The sequence below is a fragment of the Eumetopias jubatus genome, unplaced genomic scaffold (assembly GCF_037043125.1).
Source record: "Eumetopias jubatus isolate StellerSeaLion01/CBP00866 unplaced genomic scaffold, mEumJub1_p1.0 scaffold_6, whole genome shotgun sequence".
Lineage (NCBI taxonomy): Eukaryota > Metazoa > Chordata > Mammalia > Carnivora > Otariidae > Eumetopias > Eumetopias jubatus.
The window spans coordinates 50450194-50468517 of NW_028274812.1; the positions used below are offsets into that span (position 1 = coordinate 50450194).

Sequence of the window (18324 nt, forward strand, 5' to 3'; positions counted from 1 at the left end):
ATATGACAAAGTGCATTTGTCCTTATCCCATAGGATATAATACATATTTAGAACAATATTAGTGCAAAAAAAAGCTATTACTTTTTGGAATGGGAGGGAGTTGGAATAAATTAGAAGCAAATCTGAACCACAGCTCAAAGGACTTGCCAGTACTAATTATAACCAGCACAGCAATGATTTGTGTTTAACTGAATTCTTGAGAAGTTTGCATTCTTAATCAAATCACTCTCCTATGACCCAAACACTATTAGTCTCTAACCTGTTATCTATGGTTTTAAGAAATTTCTAGTCTACGGGAAGAAAGTAATTTTTTAAAAAACGACTTATATTGGGGCACTTGGGTGGCTCAGTCGTTAGCGTCTGCCTTCGGCTTGGGTCATGATCCCAGGGTCCTGGGATCAAGCCCTGCATCAGGCTCCCTGCTCAGCGGGAGGCCTGCTTCTCCCTCTCCCACTCCCCCTGCTCGTGTTCCCTCTCTCGCTGTGTCTCTCTCTCTCAAATGAATAAATAAAATCTTTTTTAAAAACTGAGTTATATTTAGGAATGCATGCCTAGGTGGTCGAACTGAAGAAATGATGACCACTGGAAGTCAGGATAGTAATTAACGCTTAGGGGGAGGAAATAGAATTATAATCATTTGGAGGTGATTGTGTTGGAATTTGTCTACGCTCCCACATTTGTCAGGCCAAAGCAATGTGAATGTTTCCTGTACATCAGAGGCAGGCCAAGTGCAGGAGAGGGGCAGTCTGGAGCTGTTTTGATTCCTGCCCAGATATACTGCCTACAAGGACAATGAAGCTACAACAGTTGGGTTTTTAAGTAACAGCAAGAAAGCCAGGAGGAAAATGAATTATTCTTGTCAGTGGAGCCAGAAGGTCTCTGAGGTGAGACTCTGAAGAACCCACAAAAGTGCATCTGAGAAGAGAGTCAGCTTCAAACATGATCAGACAGGTCTTTTGGCAGGACCACTTACGATGGCGTCTGCCTTCCTTGTCCCAGCTTCTCTTCCCCATCCCTACTATAGAGAGCATGGCAGTGAAGAAAGGGGAGAAGAGGTCATGAAAAGGGACAGAGTCATAATTTCCTCCCGCTGAGCAGGGAGCCTGATAGCTTTGCCGAGGGAGCAGTTAGCCAGCTATAGTTCTCTCCTTGTTGGATTTCTTAGGGGATTCAGACCCCAGTCCTCTGGGCCCCCTAACTGAAGAGAACTCTTTAAATCTCTAAATGGTCCCTCTCAAGTTCCCCTCACTAGATATCAAGTGAGAGAGCATTCACCTCTACTTCTCCCATGTGGTAAAAGAAGCCATAGCGTAATTTTCTGGAAGAATCCTCACAAAATGTTCTTCCTTGACCCGTAAGTGTCCTTACGTGTTTTAGAGCCTCTAACTGGTTCTTGACAAATGTCACTTTTGAATTTCACACTATTGTACCTTAGTGTCTTGGCCAAAATCCTAACAGCACATTCTGTTATGATAATAATCAGCAACAGATGAAGTTAGGTCCATCTTCTGATCAAATTCAAGAAACTAATTCTTAAATGAATAATTACTTGCCATTGTTAACTCATAAAATTTCTAGCTTTTATAAAGTTTTAACATGGCAGCCCAGAGAATGCAAGGTCTTATAGGTTATGATACACATCATAAAAATAAAAGACTGCTATTGTCTTTCACCCCTGTGAAGTCTGTGATTATTAATAATAAAAACTCAATAAAGTTTTGAGGTAATGTATTTGTACACTCAGAGATGATCTCATTTAATCCCCAAACCTCTGTAGTTACGTACTCCTATTAAGTTCATTTAACAATTGAGAAACTGAAGTACATAGTCACTATACCCAGCATGGTAAAATTTTTATTTAAAAAACATGCAAATAATGAATCACGGAACACTACATCAAAAACTAATGAAGTACTGTATGGTGACTAACATAACTAAATAAATAAACAAATAAATTAAATAAAGCAAACTACCACAGTCCCTCGATGGAATTCAACCAAACACCCGCACAGGGTTTCCTATTATTGTTGAGAAAACAGATCTTTTTTTTTTTTTAAGATTTTATTTATTTATTTGACAGACAGCAAGAGAGCACAAGCAGAGGGAGTAAGAGGGAGAGGGAGAAGCAGACTCCCTGCTGAGCAGGGAGCCTGATGTGGGGCTCAATCCCAGCTCAATCTCTATCCCTGAGATCATGACCCCAGCCGAAGGCAGATGCTTAAACATCTGAGCCACCCAGGCGCCCTAAAAACAAATCTTTTTCAATGGAAGAGGTGCTATTTAAGTTATGGAATAGCAACACTTTCTCCCTTCCTATTAAAAGTGCCTATTACCTTCAAGGCACTATCCTAGGCTGTTGAGAATATAGAAACAACTAAGAGATTTCTCTACCTTCCAATAATTTTCAATCTAGTAACATATATGCAAACAGAAGTCCAAGCAAAGCACCACATGGAATATAATAACTGCCTTAAGAGATACAGATGTCAAAAAATGTACAATAAAGTCTTTAGAATGTGTTTGTATACATGTGTGTGATATTAGAGAGAGAGACATCCAGGAAAGGCCACGTTGGGGAATCTTTTTCAAAAACACCAGGAAGCAAACACTGCACATAGAATTCATGGCTTTTTTACCATGATTCATTAGTCTTTCAAAGTTAATTTTTTTAACTGTTTTTTTTTTAATTTTTCTTTTTCCCTTTTCCAACCAACATCTTATCAATCCCTTTTTTAAAAAAAAAACATTTTTATTTTTCATTTTTAGAGTCATATTCTATCCCTTCATAGTAGTTACCCTTATTTTTGGCATATATATATATAAGTTGTTCTCTCTTTAAAATTTTGAGATACGGTTTCTTCTAACATATCAAAATATACCCTAAATCTCTACTGTATGGCTTTGTTCTAGTCTCCTGCCTGATCACATTCTCTCCCCTTTTTTTTTCTTTCTTTCCTTTTTTTTAATCCTCTTCTTTCTTTTTTCAAACATCTTATCAATTCTTTTTTTAAAATTTTTTATAATGTTCATCTTTACAGTCATTCCATCCCTTCACCGTATCAATCCTTATTGTGTACATATATAAGTCTTTCTTTCTTTAAAATTTTAGGAGGCACTTTATTCTAACAGACCAAAATACAAACAAAATCTAGTGTGTGGCACTGATCTATGCAACAGCCTGATCATATTTGATCATATTCTGTTTTTTTTGTTTTGTTCTGTTTTTGTTTGTTTTTATCTTCTTCTTTTTTTCTCTCTCTCTTTCTTCTTTCTTTCCCTCCTTTTTCCCCTGGTTTCAGGTCTTTTTCTGATTTGATTAGAGTATATTTTCTGGGGACATTGTTAACCTGTTAGCATTTTGTTCTCTCATTCATCTATTCTGCTCTGGACAAAATGACAAGATGAAAAAAATCACCTCAACAAAAAGAACAAGAGGTAGTACCATCTGCCAGGGACCTACTCAATACGGACATTAGTGCAATGTCAGACCTAGAGATCAGAATCATGACTTTAAAGATACTAGCTGGGCTTGAAAAAAGCATGGAAGTTATTAGAGAAACCCTTTCTGGAGAAATAAAAGAACTAAAATCTAACCAAGTCAAAATCAGAAAGGCTATTAATGAGGTACAATAAAAAATGGGGGCACTAACTGCTAGGATAAATGAGGCAGAAGAGAGAATCAGCGATATAGAAGACCAAATGATGGAAAATAAAGAAGCTGAGAAAAAGAGAGATAAACAACTACTGGATCATGAGGGCAGAATTCGAGAGATAAGCGATACGATAAGACAAAACAACATTAGAATAATTGGGATCCCAGAAGAAGAAGAAAGAGAGAGAGGGGCAGAAGGTATATTGGAGCAAATTATAGCAGAGAACTTCCCTAATGTGGGGAAGGAAACAGGCATAAAATCCAGGAGGCACAGAGAACCTCTCTCAAAATCAATAAAAATAGGTCAACACCCCGACATCTAATAGTAAAACTTACGAGTATCAGAGACAAAGAGAAAATCCTGAAAGCAGCTCGGGAGAAGAGATATGTACCCTATAATGGTAGAAACATTAGACTGGCAACAGACCTATCCACAGAGACCTGGCAGGCCAGAAAGGACTGGCATGATATATTCAGAGCACTAAACGAGAAAAATATGCAGCCAAGAATACTATATCCAGCTAGGCTGTCATTGACAATAGAAGGAGAGATAAAAATCTTCCAGGACAAACAGAAACTAAAGGAATTTGTAAACACGAAACCAGCCCTACAAGAAATATTGAAAGGGGTCCTCTAAGCAAAGAGAGAGCCTAAAAGCAGCATAGACCAGAAAGGAACACAGACAATATACAGTAACAGTCACCTTACAGGCAATACAATGGCACTAAATTCATATCTTTCAATAGTTACCCTGAATGTAAATAGGCTAAATGCCCCAATCAAAAGACACAGGCTATCAGACTGGATTAAAAAACAAGACCCACCGATATGCTGTCTGCAAGAGACTCATTTTAGACCCAAAGACACCCCCACATTGAAAGTGCCAGGGACCTACTGGTGGAAAACCATTTACCATGCTAATGGACAACCAAAAGAAAGCTGGTGGAAAACCATTTACCATGCTAATGGACACCAAAAGAAAGCTGGGGTGGCAATCCTTATATCAGACAAATTAGATTTTAAAACAAAGATGTAATAAGAGATGAGGAAGGACACTATATCCTACTTAAAGGGTCTATCCAACAAGAAGATCTAACAATTGTAAATACCTATGCCCCTAACATGGGAGCAGCCAATTATATAAGGCAATTAATAACAAAAGCAAAGAAACACATTGACAACAATACAATAATAGTGGGGGACTTAAACACCCCCCTGACTGAAATGGACAGATCATCTAAGCAAAAGATCAACAAGGAAATAAAGACTTTAAATGACACACTGGACCAAATGGACTTCACAGACATATTCAGAACATTCCATCCCAAAGCAACGGAATACACATTCTTCTCTAGTGCCCATGGAACATTCTCCAGAATAGATCACATCCTAGGTCACAAATCAGGTCTCAACTAGTACCAAAAGATTGGGATTATTCCCTGCATATTTGCAGACCAGAATGCTTTGAAACTAGAACTCAATCACAAGAGGAAAGTCAGAAAGAACTCAAATACATGGAGGCTAAAGAGCATCCTACTAAACAATGAATGGGTCAACCAAGAAATTAAAGAAGAATTTAAAAAATTCATGGAAACCAATGAAAATGAAAACACAACTGTTCAAAATCTTTGGGATGCAGCAAAGGCAGTCCTGAGAGGAAAGTATATAGCAATACAAGCCTTTCTCAAGAAACAAGAAAGGTCTCAAATACACAACCTAACCCTACACCTAAAGGAGCTGGAGAAAAAACAGCAAATAAAGCCTAAACCCAGCAGGAGAAGAGAAATAATAAAGATCAGAGCAGAAATCAATGAAATAGAAACCAAAAGAACAGTAGAACAGATCAATGAAACTAGGAGCTGGTTCTTTGAAAGAATTAACAAGATTGATAAAGCCCTGGCCAGACTTATCGAAGAAAAGAGAAATGACCCAAATCAACAAAATCATGAATGAAAAAGGAGAGATCACAACCAACACCAAAGAAATACAAACAATTATAAGAACATATTATAAGCAACTATATGCCAGCAAATTAGATAACCCTGAAGAAATGGATGCATTCCTAGAGATGTATCAACTACCAAAATTGAACCAGGAAGAAATAGAAAACCTGAACAGACCTATAACCACTAAGGAAATTGAAGCAGTCATCAAAAATCTCCCAACAAACAAAAGCCCAGGGCCAGATGGCTTCCCAGGGGAATTCTACCAAACATTTAAAGAAGAATTAATACCTATTCTCCTGAAACTGTTCCAAAAATTAGAAATGGAAGGAAAACTTCGAAACTCATTTTATGAGGCCACCATTACCTTGATTCCTAAACCAGATAAAGACCCCATCAAAAAGAACAACTACAGACCAATATCCTTGATGAACATGGATATAAAAATTCTCACCAAAATACTAGCCAATAGGATCCAACAGTACATTAAAAGGATTATCCGCCACGACCAAGTGGGATTTATCCCTGGGCTGCAAGGTTGGTTCAACATCCGCAAATCAATCAACGTGATACAATATATTAACAAAAGAAAGAACAAGAATCATATGATCCTCTCAATAGATGCAGAGAAAGCATTTGACAAAGTACAGCATCCTTTCTTGATCAAAACTCTTCAGAGAATAGGGATAGACGGTACATACCTCAATATCATAAAAGCCATCTATGAAAAACCTACAGCGAATATCATTCTCAATGGGGAAAAACTGAGAGCTATCCCCCTAAGGTCAGGAACGCGACAAGGATGTCCACTATCACCACTGCTATTCAACATAGTCCTAGCCATAGCAATCAGACAACAAAAAGAAATAAAAGGCATCCAAATCGGCAAGGAGGAAGTCAAACTCTCACTCTTTGCAGATGATATGATACTGTATGTGGAAAACCCAAAAGACTCCACTCCAAAACTGCTAGAACTCATACAGGAATTCAGTAAAGTGGCAGGATATAAAATCAATGCACAGAAATCAGTGGCATTCCTATACACCAACAACAAGACAGAAGAAAGAGAAATTAAAGAGTCGATCCCATTTACAATTGCACCCAAAACCATAAAATGACTAGGAATAAATCTAACCAAAGAGGCAAAGGATCTGTACTCAGAAAACTATAAAATACTCATGAAAGAAATTGAGGAAGACACAAAGAAATGGAAAAACGTTCCATGCTCATGGACTGGAAGAACAAACATTGTGAAGATGTCAATGCTACCTAGAGCAATCTACACACTCAATGCAATCCCCATCAAAATACCATCCACTTTTTTCAAAGAAATGGAACAAATAATCCTAAAATTTGTATGGAACCAGAAGAGACCCCGAATACCGCCAGAGGAATGTTGAAAAAGAAAAGCAAAGCTGGTGGCATCACAATTCCGGACTTCCAGCTCTATTACAAAGCTGTGATCATCAAGACAGTGTGGTACTGGCACAAAAACAGACACATAGATCAATGGAACAGAATAGAGAGCCCAGAAATGGACCCTCAACTCTATGGTCAACTCATCTTTGACAAAGCAGGAAAGAATGTCCAATGGAAAAAAGACAGTCTCTTCAACAAATGGTGTTGGGAATATTGGACAGCCACATGCAGAAGAATGAAACTGGACGATTTCCTTACACCACACACAAAAATAGACTCCAAATGGTTGAAAGACCTAGATGTGAGACAGGAGTCCATCAAAATCCTAAAGGAGAACACAGGCAGCAACCTCTTCAACCTCAGCCGCAGCAATTTCTTCCTAGAAACATTGCCAAAGGCAAGGGAAGCAAGGGCAAAAATGAACTATTGGGACTTCATCAAGATAAAAAGCTTTTGCACAGCAAAAGAAACAGTCAACAAAACCAAAAGACAACCGACAGAATGGGAGAAGATATTTGCAAATGACATATCAGATAAAGGGCTAGTATCCAAAATCTATAAAGAACTTATCAAACTCAACACCCAAAGAACAAATAATCCAATCAAGAAATGGGCAGAAGACATGAACAGACATTTTTCCAAAGAAGACATCCAAATGGCCAACAGACACACAAAAAAGTGCTCAACATCGCTCAGCATCAGGGAAATCCAAATCAAAACCTCAATGAGATACCACCTCACACCAGTCAGAATGGCTAAAATTAACAAGTCAGGAAATGACAGATGTTGGCAGGGATGCGGAGAAAGGGGAACCCTCCTACACTGTTGGTGGGAATGCAAGCTGGTGCAACCCCTCTGGAAAACAGGATGGAGGTTCCTCAGACAGTTGAAAATAGAGCTACCATACGATCCAGCAATTGCACTACTGGGTATTTACCACAAAGATACAAATGTAGGGATCCGAAGGGGTACGTGCACCCCAATGTTTATAGCAGCAATGTCCACAATAGCCAAACTCTGGAAAGAGCCAAAATGTCCATTAACAGATGAATGGATAAAGAAGATGTGGTATATATACATAATGGAATATTATGCAGCCATCAAAAGGAATGAGATCTTGCCATTTGCAACAACGTGGATGGAACTGGAGGGTGTTATGCTGAGTGAAATAAGTCAATCAGAGAAAGACATGTATCATATGACCTCACTGATATGAGGAATTCTTAATCTCAGGAAACAAACTGAGGGTTGCTGGAGTGGTGGGGGGTGGGAGGGAGGGGGTGGCTGGGTGATAGACATTGGGGAGGGTATGTGCTATGGTGAGCACTGTGAATTGTGCAAGACTGTTGAATCACAGATCTGTACCTCTGAAACAAATAATGCAATATATGTTAAGAAAAAAAAAGAAGAAGATAGCAGGAGGGGAAGAATGAAGCGGGGGAAATCAGAGGGGGAGACGAATCATGAAAGATGATGGACTCTGAAAAACAAACTGAGGGTTCTAGAGGGGAGGGGGGTGGGGGGATGGGTTAGCCTGGTGATGGGTATTAAAGAGGGCATGTTCTGCGTGGAGCATTGGGTATTATGCACAAACAATGAATCATGGAACACTACATCAAAAACTAATGATGTAATGTATGGTGATTAACATAACAATAAAAAATTTAAAGAGAAAAAAAAAAACCAGAAAGCTTTCCAATTTTCCCATTCAGATCCTGTTTCCTACTCCATACCAAGAATCAATCCTCAGCTCTCAGTATATGGCCAAAGTGATGCACATCAGTCAAAGGAAGTGTTAGGTTTAATATATAAGAAGATTTCCTGCAGGGGTGCCTGGATGGCTCATTCGGTTAAGCCTCTGTCTTCAGCTCAGATCATGATCCCAGGGTCCTGGGATCGAGCCCTGTGTAGGGGCTCCCTGCTCAGCAGGGAGTCTGCTTCATCTCTCCCTCTGCCCCTCCCCCCCTCTCATGCTCTCGCTCTCAATAAATAAAATCTTTAAAAAATAAAAAAATATTTTCCTGCATATTAAGTAAAATAAAGGTGTTATAATTATGCAGATGTAAATGACTGCAAGTGAAAAGTGTTTACAATTGAGAATACTCAAAGGGAAGAACTACTATAGTTAAAGGTTGATATTCTTTTCCCCTTTTTTGGTAGCTCCAACCCCCATTTCCACTTGATCTTGGCCTCTTTCAAGACATCTTTGCTCTGTAATATTTCAACACTGGTCTAATAGCTTCAAATAAAATGCAACAATAGTATACAAAACTGAGATTAAAATGCAAAATACTATTTAACAAAGTCCCAATGACTCTTGGGGCATAGAGCTGTCTGGAAACTACATGACCTGACCATTTCACTGCCATCCTAAATTTTATTTGGTCATTATATTTCAACTAAGGAGTGGTTTTTAAATTATTTGCTTTTGAGGCACTTAGGTGGCTCAGTCAGTTGAGCGTCCAACTCTTGATTTTGGCTCAGGTTATGATCTCAGGGTTGTGAGACTGAGCCCTGTGTTGTGCTCTGTGCTCAGCAGGAAGTGTGCTCGAGACTCTCTCTCACTCTGCCTCTCCCCCCACTCACAAATGCACACTCTCTAAAATAAATAAATCCCTAAAAACAATTATTTGCCATCAACTTCTGTTAATAGAATCAGAGTAAAGTGGTCAAGCAAACCCTCCTGCAGAGAACAATTATAATGTGTGTGTTGAAAAAAAAGTATTTAAACACAGGAAAATGTCTAAAACAGTCAGAAGGTGGAGGAGAGTTTACCCTTGAAAAGCTGAAACTGAAAGAATTAAAAATGTTAAGTCTTAAAAATTAAAAATTTTAACTATAGAGGTGCTGGATAGGCTAGTTAGAGGCCAGACTAAAGAAAAGTAGCAGCTAGAGAAAAAGAAAAGCAGCAGCTAGAAGCTGTAAGAACCAAACAAAGATTATCAGCTGCTGCACATCACAGAGCGACAGTTTGCAGTTTGAGTCTAGGCAAGCTAACTGCCTACTAAGAACAAAAACTCAATAATCCTTGGAAGAACACAACAGAATCAGAGCCTTACTTCAAAATATTACCTACAATATATGTGTTTCAACCTAAGATTATTAGACATTCAAAGAAATAAGTAATATTAATTGACCCTGAATGGGCTAGATATTGCATTTAGCAAAGATTTCAGAATGTTTATTATAAACATGTTAGAAGTATAGAAGGATAACATTTTCAAATAATTCAATATAAAGTATAGTCTTAGTGAGTGTGCAGATAGGGAATCTCAACAGTGAAATGGAAACTACAAAAGAAAAGGAAATGCTAGGGGTGAAAAGCACAATAACTAAAGAATGCATTCATAGGTTCACTAGCAGATTGATAACAAAAGATAAAAAAGAACATGGAAATCTGGGGACACCTGGGTGACTCAGTCAGTCAAGCATCTGCCTCCGGCTGAGGTCATGATCCCAGGGTCCTGGGATCAAGTCCTACATGGGGATCCTTGCTGAATGACAAGCCTGCTTCTCCTTCTGCCTGCTGCTCCCTCTGTGTGCTCTCTCTCTCTCTCTCTCTGACAAATAAATAAATAAAATCTTTTAAAAAAAAGAATATGGAAATCTGAAGACAGGAAATAGCCAATATCAAGAAGAGAGAAAAAAATACTAAATAAGAATGAGTCTTAGAGATCTGTGAGACAAAATCAAAAGGCCCAACATATGTACAACTGAAGTCTTAGAAGGGAAAAAGAGAAAGCAGCAGAAAACATATACAAAGAAATAATTAATGGACCCCCCCAAATCACCAATTTTGTGAAAAACACTAACTTACAGATCTAAGAAGCTCAAAGAACCTCTTAGCAAACCACTCCTAATCACATCATAAACTTCACAATGCCAAAGACAAAGAGAAAATTTTGAAAGCAGCAAAAGAAAAAAATGATCTATTATATCCAAGGAAAACAATGATACCATTATCAGTTGGCAACTCATAAGAAATAATGGAGGACAGAAGACATTGGAAGTTTCATATTCTATGTGCAGAAAGATGAAAAACTGTCAACCATGGATTCTATATCCAGCTAAACTATCCTTCAAAAAAATGAAAATAAAATAAGAACATTTTTAGATAATAAAAACAGAGAATTTGTCACTAGGAGACTTCCCCTACAAGAAATACTAAAGAGAGTGGTTCAGGCTGAAGGGAAATGATACCAGCTGGCAACTTGGGTGCAAAGGAAGGACTGAAATACACATGCACGTGCTTTTTCCATATAATTTATTTATAAAAACTTATATGACTGTTTAAAGCAAATTATAACACTGTATGTAGATGTAGTATACAATAACAACAGCACTAAAAATGAAGATAAATGTTATATACCATTGCAGGTTTCCTGCAATGCTTCCCTGAAGCAATTCTGTATTAACTTGAGATGCATTTGGGTAGCTTAAAGATGCAGATTATAATCCCCAGAGAAAGCATTAAAAAATAATGCAAAGAGATATAGCTAAATGGTCAACCAAGAAATTAAAATAGATTACTAAAATTCTTTGATTAATGGTTAAGGCAGAAGAGAAGGAACAGAAGAACAAAAAACAGATACGACAAATAGAAAACAAAGAGCAAAATGTCAGACCTAAATATGACCATATCAGTAATTACATTAAATAAAAGTAGACAAAAGATTCTAATCAAATGGCACAGATTATCTGACTAGATTAAAAAAAACAAGAACCAATTATATCCTGTTTAAAGAGATGCTTTTAAATACAAATATACAAATCAATTGAAAATAAAAAGATGGGGGAAAATATGCCATGTAAATAACCCTAAGAAGGCTGGAGTGGCTCTACTCATTTTAGACAAAACAGATTAATAAAAGAAGTATTACTAGAAACAAAGAGGGATATTTTATAATGATAAAAGTGTCAATGCATCAGGAAGATATAACAATGATAAATTTATATACACTCAATAACAGAGCTTCAGTAATACAGGAAGCAATAAAATTTGATCCCTACTTTATACAATATTTAAAAATTACCTCAAAATAGATAAAACTTAAATGGGAAGCTGAAAACTATGAAACTTCTAGAAGAAAACACTGGAGGAAATCTTTGTGATCTTGGGATCGGCAAAGATTTCTTAAATACAATATTAAAAACAATCCATAAAGTAAACATCATTAAAACTAAGAACTTCTCTTTGAAAGACACTTTTTAAAAAATTTATTTATTCAAATTCAATTACTATATATTATTGGTTTGAGAGGTAGAAGTCAGTGGTTCATTAGTCTTATATAATACCCAGTGCTCATTACATCACGTGCCCTCCTTAATGCCCATCACCCAGTTACCCCATCCCCCCAACTCTCTCCCCTCCAGCAACCTTCAGTTTGTTTCCTCTGCTCAAGAGTCTCTTATGGTTTGTTTCCCTCTTTGATTTCGTCTTGTTTTATTTTTTCCTCTCTTCCCTATGATCCTGTTTTGTTTCTTAAATTCCACATATGAGTGAGATCATCTAACAATTGTCTTTTTCTAATGGACTTATTTCACTTAGCATAACACCCTCCAGTTCCATCCACGTTGTTGTAAATGCCAAGATTTCATATTTTTTTGATGGCTGAGTAGCATTCCATTGTGTGTGTGTGCACGTGTGCGTGTGTGTGTATATATACATATATATACACATATATATGTGTGTGTATATATACACATATATGTGTGTATATAAATATATATACATATACACCACATCTTCTTTATCCATTCATCTGTCAATGGACTTCTGGGCTCTTTCCATAGTTTGGCTATTGTGGACATTGCTGCTGTAAACATTGGGGTGCAGGTGCCCCTTCGGATCACTACATTTGTATCTTTGGGGTAAATACCCCGTAGTGCCATTGCTGGGTCATAGGGTAGCTCTATTTTCAAACTTCTGAGGAACCTCCATCCTGTTTTCCAGAGTGGCTGCACCAGCTTGCATTCCCACCAACAGTGTCAGAGGGCTCCCCTTTCTCTGTATCCTTACCTCTGTTGTTTCCTGACTTGTCAACTTTAGCTATTCTGACTGGTGTGAGGTGGTATCTCATTGTGGTTTTGATTTGTATTTCCCTGATGCTGAGTGATGTTGAGCATTTTTTTATGTGTCTGTTGGCCATTTGGATGTCTTCTTTGGAAAAGAAGAACATGTCTGTTCATGTCTTCTGCCCATTTCTTGATTGGATTATTTGTTCTTTGGGTGTTGAGTTTGATAAGTTCTTTGTAAATTTTGGATACTAGCCCTTTATCTGATATGGAAAGACACTGTTAAGAGGATGAGAAGACAAGCCACAAACTGGGCAGAAAGATCTGCAAATTATGCACCTAATAAAGAACTTATATCTAGATTATATAAAGAATTCTTAAAACTCAATAAAAAGCATACAGCCCAATGAAAAAATTGGTAAAAGATATGAAAAATCACTTGACAAAAAAGATATATAAATGGAAAATATGCATATGAAAAGATGCTCAACATCATTAGTCATAAGGGAAATATAAATTTAAAAAATAATGAAGCCTGGTGATGGGTATTAAAGAGGGCACATATTGAATGGAGTACTGGGTGTTATACGCAAACAATGAATCATGGAACACTACATCCAAATAAATAAATTTATTTTAAAAAATTATGAAAAACCACACACACCTCCTAGAATGGCTAAAATGAAAAGGACTAATCATACAAGTGCTGGGACCTGCAACTGGAACCGTCACACACTGCTACTAGGAATATAAAATTGTTCAATCACTTTGGAAATCAGTTTAGGAATTTTTTTTAAGTTAAACTACCCCTACCATATGACCCAGCCATTCCACTCCTAGGTATTTACCTAAGAAAAACAAGTATACAAAAACTTGCATACAGACATTTATAGCTGCTTTATTTATAACAGTCAAAAACTAGAAAGAATCCAAGTGTTCAGAAATAAGTGACTATATAAACAAATTAAGGTATATTCATATAATGGAATACAACCCAGCAACATAAACAGGAGTGAACTCCTGATAAATAACAACACGGATGAATACCAAAATAATCACACTCAGTGAAAGAAGATCAAGGGTACATAAAGTATGATTCCATTTATATAAAATTCTAATAGATACGAATTAATCTATAGTGACAGGAAGCACATCAGTGTTTACTTGGAGGGAAGGAGCTAGAAGAGGGATTACCAAGGGGCACAAAAAAACCTTTGAGGGTGATGGTTATGTTCATTAGCTTGACTGTAGTAGTGGTTTCACTGGTATATACATATGACAAAACTCATCTAATTACATACTTTAAACATGCAGTTTATTACATATCAATTACACCTCCATAATGCTGATTAAGAAATGAACCTATATGGAAGATTTCAACAACAAAGAATAGATGTCATAAAAGACAAACACATAAAACAAAACTAATAGAACTAGACAAATCCACAATCACAGCTGTATATTTAGCACATCTGTCTCAGTAGTAGAAATAAGACCAAAAAAATCATTAAAATATAAAAGTCTGAGGACACTATAAACCATTTTAACTTGACATTTATAGAACACTATATCCAACAACAAATGCCAGGAAAAGTGTTAATCACCAATGAGGGTGGAGTTGAGACAGATGGAAAAAAGAACATTTCTGGAACATCTCCTAATCCATGGAAAGCACCTGCACAGAATTGTCATTAGCTCCTCGGTCAATCCTGTGAGGTATTATCTTCATTTTAAAGATGCAGGAAAGGGGCGCCTGGGTGGCTCAGTTGTTAAGCGTCTGCCTTTGGCTCAGGTCATGATCCCAGGGTCCTGGGATCGAGCCCTGCATCAGGCTCCCTGCTCAGCAGGAAGCCTGCTTCTCCCTCTCCCACTCCCCCTGTTTGTGTTCCCTCTCTCGCTGTGTCTCTCTCTGTCAAATAGATAAATAAAATCTTAAAAAAAAACACAAAACTATGAAACAAGCAAAAATAAAATATAGGAAAGTGCATTTAAAAAAGTATTAATTAGAAATCCTGGATATGAAAAAATAGCCACTGAAATACAAAAATTCAATACATGGAGAAAACTTTATTGCAGATTGCAACCTAAATATGAAAATTACTTTTAAGATTTTATTCATTTATAGGGTGCCTGGGTGGCTCAGCCAGTTAAGCGTCTGCCTTCGGCTCAGGTCATGATCCCAGGGTCCTGGGATCAAGCCCCACATCGGGCTCCCTGCTCCACGGGAAGCCTGCTTCTCCCTCTCCCACTCCCCCTGCTTGTGTTCCCTCTCTCACTGTCTCTCTCTCTCCTGTCAAATACATAAATAAAATCTTTTAAAAAAATAAAAAATAAAAGATTTTATTTCTTTATTTGAGAGAGAGAGAAAGTTAGTGAAAGAGAAGGAGCAAGGGGAGTGGCAGAGGAAGAGAGAGAAACAGATTCCCCACAGAGTAGGGAGCCCGACGTGGGGCTCGATCCTGGGACTCCGGGATCATGACCTGAGCTGAAGGCAGACGCTTAACCAACTGAGCTACCCTAGGTGCCCCCCACCAAAATATCTTGAACTCATGACAGAAAAATATTTCCAGTCATAGGCACAAACCATGAAGAAAAACATGGATAAAATTTACAATTCCTATGCAAAAAAGGACACTAGAACCAAAGCAAAAAGAAATGAGCCACAGGATGGGAGATCACGGCAGGGCATATAAGTAGTAAATTATTATCATTTGCATTTATAAAGATAGGTTATAAATCAATAGGAAAAAAGACAACCCAATAGAAAAATGGGCAAAAGAGCTCAGAGGAAATACACAGAAGAGAAAACCCAATAGCCAATTCACATTTACAAAGATGCTCATTAGTAATCAGAAAAATGCAAATTAAAAGAATAATAACAGACCATAATTTGGCAAATAAGAAGTCTGACCATACCAAGTTTCAGTGAGGCTGTGGGAAAATGGGACCTCCTGTGCATACCAACATCAATTGAAATAACCACTGTGAATAGCAATTTGGCAACATCTAGGGAAGCCAAGGTCATGCATACTCCACATTCTAACAATTCCACTCCCAGTTACGTACTTCAGAGAAATTTTATACATATGCACAAAAAGACATGAATAAGAACGTTCACTGAAACGTTGTTTGTAATAGTAAAAAAATGGCAACAACCTAAATGCCCATCAGCATTAGAATGAAGAAATGTTGGTGTTAATATCTAATGGAATACAGACTCACACATGTGGTATAAAACATGATGGGAATAATAAAAGCAAATTCAGCACAGTGATTACCTTCTGGGAAGGCACAGGTGAAGATTAGAAATAAAGCAGGGGTACACAGGTAACTACAACTGAGTCTAATTTTACATTTTAAAAAGGAAAAAATATTAGAATCTGAGTACTGAGTAGTAGTTATATAGAACATACATTTGTTGTATTATTCTCTACATTTTTCTGTTTGTTTGAAATATTGAATAAAAAAAGATATATAAAGTTAGTTTTCAGATCCTCAAAAGGTTCCTCACAAGTGTTCCTCTAGAATACTAGAGGAGGTAGAATAACTTTATTTTTTTTTTTAAAGATTTTATTTATTTACTTGACAGAGAGAGAGCACAAGTAGGCAGAGTGGCAGGCAGAGGGAGAGGGAGAAGCAGGCTCTCTGCTGAGCAGGGAGCCAGACGTGGGGCTCCATCCCAGGACCCCGGGATCATGACCCGAGCTGAAGGCAGCCGCTTAACCACTGAGCCACCCAGGCGCCCCGTAGAATAACTTTATTAAAAAGGGCTAACATATGGGATGCCTGGTTGGCACAGTGGGTTGAGCAGTCAACTCTTGTTTCAGCTCAGGTCATGATCTCTTGATCGTGAGATCGAGCCCGTGTAGTTCTCCAAGCTCAGTGTAGAGTCTGCTTGAGATTCCCTCTCCCTCTCTGTCTGTCCCTCCCACTTGTGCTCTCTCACTCAAATGTTTTTTTTTTTTTTTAAAGGGCTAACATAGGGAAAACAATTTCAAACTCCTTCCATTTATAAAGCTCACTATAAAAATGACAGACTATTCTGGCAAAATTGAAATCTTCAAATCCCATACATTCCACTGCTCTGGAATTAAAGCTTCTCTTCACATTATATCATTAATAGTTCTGTTAAAACACCAAATATATATTTAAATATTCAAAACATTGAATTAAAAATATATCAAGTAACAGTAGAAGAGCTATTAACTGGAAGTGATGGAGGCATCACTTCTGTATAGCCATTTCATGGTGCTTACAGATGAGAAAGACTTTTTTTGTGGGGGGAACCTTTAAGTTCATGGGTGCTGGCAGTTAGGAGCATAGTTCTAACACTTGCTGTGGCATATATCTGCCTTAAAACTACAGGTAGTTTGAGGTTATATTTTATGGTTTCACTGATTCTGCGTGGCTAACTTGTATCTACAACTCTTGGAAACCCCATTCTCAAATAAAAATACCCAAGTCTTAACAGTAAGATAAAAACTTGAGACTCTCTTTTTTATTTTTTAAAGATTTATTTATTTTATAGAGAGAGGGAGCATGAGTGGAGGGAGGGGCAGAGGGAGAAGAAGAAGGAGAGAGGCAGACTCCACATTCAGCAGGGAGCCCCACACAGGGCTCAATCCCACAAACTTGAGATCATGACCTGGGCCAAAACCAAGAGTCAGATGCTCAATCAACTGAGCCACCCAGGCACCCTTGTTTTCTCTACTTTTTTAAAAGTAAACTTTTTAGAATGTTAGATTTATAGAAAAATTGTGAACACAGTACAGAGAGTGCCCATATACTCCACATCCAGTTTCACCTATTACTAACATCTTACATTAGTATGGTAGATTTGTCACAATTAATGAACAATGATACATTATTCAGTCTATACAAAGTCCATACTTTATTCATATTTCATTAGTTTTTACCTAATGCCCGTTTTCTGTTCTAGGATGCCACATTATATTTAGGCATCATGTCTCCTTAGGCTCCTCCTGACTGACAGTTTGTCTGACTTTTGTTTTTGAAGACCTTGACAGTATTGGGGAGTACTGATCAGGTATTTTGTAGACTGTCCCTCAATTGGGATTTGCCTGATATTTTTCTCATGCTTAGACTACAGTTATGAGTTTTGGGAAGGAAGACCACAGAAGTAAAGTGCCATTTAATCACATCATATCAAGAATACATAGTATCACAATATGACTTATCACTTTTGATATTAACCTTGATCACCTGGATGAGGTAGTATTTGTCAGGTTTCTCCACTGTAAAGTGTACCTGTTTCCCCCTTTTTCATACTGCATT

The 18324-nt window shown here is 37.5% G+C and overlaps 1 protein-coding gene across 1 annotated transcript in view; it reads right to left on the reverse strand.

Moving 5' to 3' along the window:
- SLC16A10 (solute carrier family 16 member 10) overlaps positions 1-18324 on the reverse strand; it is a 114366-nt gene that overhangs the window by 40722 nt on the left and 55320 nt on the right. The gene's annotated exons all lie outside the window — the stretch shown is intronic.